The 2362-nt window shown below is 45.9% G+C and overlaps 1 long non-coding RNA gene across 1 annotated transcript; it reads right to left on the bottom strand.

The window, feature by feature from the left end:
- Nucleotides 1–405: 405 nt before the first annotated feature.
- LOC124719011 lies at nucleotides 406–1095 on the bottom strand. The gene is made up of 3 exons (XR_007005968.1): nucleotides 805–1095; nucleotides 547–707; nucleotides 406–457 (listed from the first exon to the last, which is right to left on the bottom strand). It is a non-coding gene; the product is annotated as an uncharacterized LOC124719011 (long non-coding RNA).
- Between the last annotated feature and the right edge of the window lie 1267 nt (nucleotides 1096–2362).

The raw sequence follows: 2362 nt of genomic DNA, 5'->3' as shown, positions 1-2362 counted from the left end.
ACGCTGACTCATGAAGCAAGAGTACCACTGCGGTAGTTTAATGTCCAGGCTGCGACTACACCAGTTCCGGAAGTATGACATGAACAGTGTATACTCTCAGCCAACACTTCACTGTAGATATGGCTTGCAGTCTTGCTTCGATTCCTGGTAAAGAAGGAGAAGTATAACGTTTTTGTTTTGTCAAAATCAAAATAACATCTGTGTCACAATTATTGAAATAAACTTAATTTCGTTCATCATAACCGAGTTATTGGAAAGCCTCCAACGCTGTCATTCCAAGTTTAAATAATAAAATAAGCACTGTACTTACTCGCAGAATATAATATCGGGATCCAAAAACAGTGGAGAAATGCAGCGATATTCTTCCGGAATTTATAAATTATTTGTTACATAGCAATAAGAAAAAGCACAGTCAATGTAATGCATTGTAATTTCTCGAGCAGAAGGCATGAGCTTCCTGAAACAAGATTGATACTGTAACAAAAGTCTGTCCAAATTAAGATATAAGAGATATAATGAGATAAACATTGTATATTGTAAGCGTACCATGCACTGTAGCTCTGCAGCCATCCTTGCGCCCCAGAAACAGCAGTAGAACTGCAGCGATGTTCTTCCCAAATCGAGAAATTACTTGTTGTACAATTAATGAGGTATGCCACAATCATTATAATACACTGTGGGTTTTGCGAGAAATCAGCCTCAGACACCTAAAACAGAAGATGTACTGTAACAATACTCTGTCCAACTTAAGATAATTATATATTAAACCAGTAATGATAAATGAACTGTATATTGTATGCGTACCATTCACTGTAGGCATCCTTAGGCACATTAGTAATGAAGAGTATTCCACGAGTATTCTGTCCAAAACAGGATATTACTTGTTGCACAAGAAATGAGATCAACACTGTATTATGTGGCACTTCCCTACGCTTCCATTCATGTGAGCAGACACACCAGACTCCTGAAGCAGGAGTAACACTGCAGTCATTTTCTGTCCAAATGAAGATATAACTTGTTAAACAAGTAATGAGATAACCATTGTATATTGTAAGCATGTCATGCACTGTAGGTTTGGTTGCACTCAGCAGAGACATTCTTCCCAAATAAGGACATTCCTTGTTACACAAGTAACGTGGTATACCACAATCAGTGAAATACACTATGGATTATGCGAGCATAGAGCCTCAGACACTTGTAAATTTTGCGGGCAGACAACTCAGACTCCGGAAGCTGGAGGAGTACTGCAGCCAAATTCTGTCCAAATAACTTTCTTACTTGCTAAACAAATACTGAGATTAGCACTGTATTCTGTAAGACGGCAGAGCACTGTCGATTTGGGTGGCGAGTTTCTCAGACTCCTATAACAGGAGGAGTACTGCAGCCATGTTCTGTCCAAATGATTATCTTACTTGCTAAACAACTACTGAGATGAGCACTGTATTCTGTAAGACGGCAGAGCACTGTAGATTTGGGTGGCGAGTTTCTCAGACTCCTTATAACAGGAGGAGTACTCCAGCCAATGTCTGTCAAAAGCACGATAACGCCAGACCCGTACACAAAGACACACTGTCGGCACACTTTCTCAGATCGGCGGTGGGCTGTGGTGAATCAGCTGCAAATCCCCAACAGCGGACCACAGACACGGAAGGAGCCCGCAAACTACCAGAGAAACGCCACACAGGCAGACCGCGGCGATGCGCCACCGCGACTCGGTCGCAGGCGGGTCGGTATACCACCACAGCTCCTGATCTCTCTCCAGCGTTTCCTCCAGCTGCTGGAGATGCAGCTGTCGTCGCTGCTCCTCCTCCTGCTCCAGCTGCTGCTGGCCAGGTTCCTCTGCCGCCTGCTGCTGCTGTTCTGTCTGCAGAGGCTGCTGCAGCCCGTCCTCGAACTGTTTCCCCTCTTTCTCGTCCTTTTCTAGCTTCATTAGAAGTTTCTGATACAGCTCCTCCTCCATCTGCTCGTATATCTCGTCCACCACCTCAGAGTAATCACCCTGGCCTCGCCTCTGCAGGAGCTGACACTGCTCTTTCTCCGGCTGCTTATCCTGATCCAGCTTATGTTCCAGCTGGGGACGTATTCCGGAGCAGTCCGCTCCACAATAGCGCATCAGTGTCTCTGTGGCTACGTCCAGTTTCTCCAGCAGTGCGTCCACACGCCTGCACTGGCTGTTCGCAGCTTCCAGCTGCAGCTGCTGGAGTCTGATCGTGTCAATGATCCGCTCATCAGCCCCGCCTTCCAGCCGAAGGCGTCTACTGAGTGCAACCTCTCGCGAGACTCCTGCCATAGTTCTCTCCGCTTCGCTAAAAGCCAGACCTCGCTAGCAATGTCGCTTCCAACACCACGCTGCGAAACAGTT

The sequence above is a fragment of the Schistocerca piceifrons genome, chromosome 10 (assembly GCF_021461385.2).
Source record: "Schistocerca piceifrons isolate TAMUIC-IGC-003096 chromosome 10, iqSchPice1.1, whole genome shotgun sequence".
NCBI lineage: Eukaryota > Metazoa > Arthropoda > Insecta > Orthoptera > Acrididae > Schistocerca > Schistocerca piceifrons.
The sequence above is the reverse complement of the archived record's forward strand: the minus strand, read 5'-3'. Positions and strand labels throughout refer to the sequence as shown.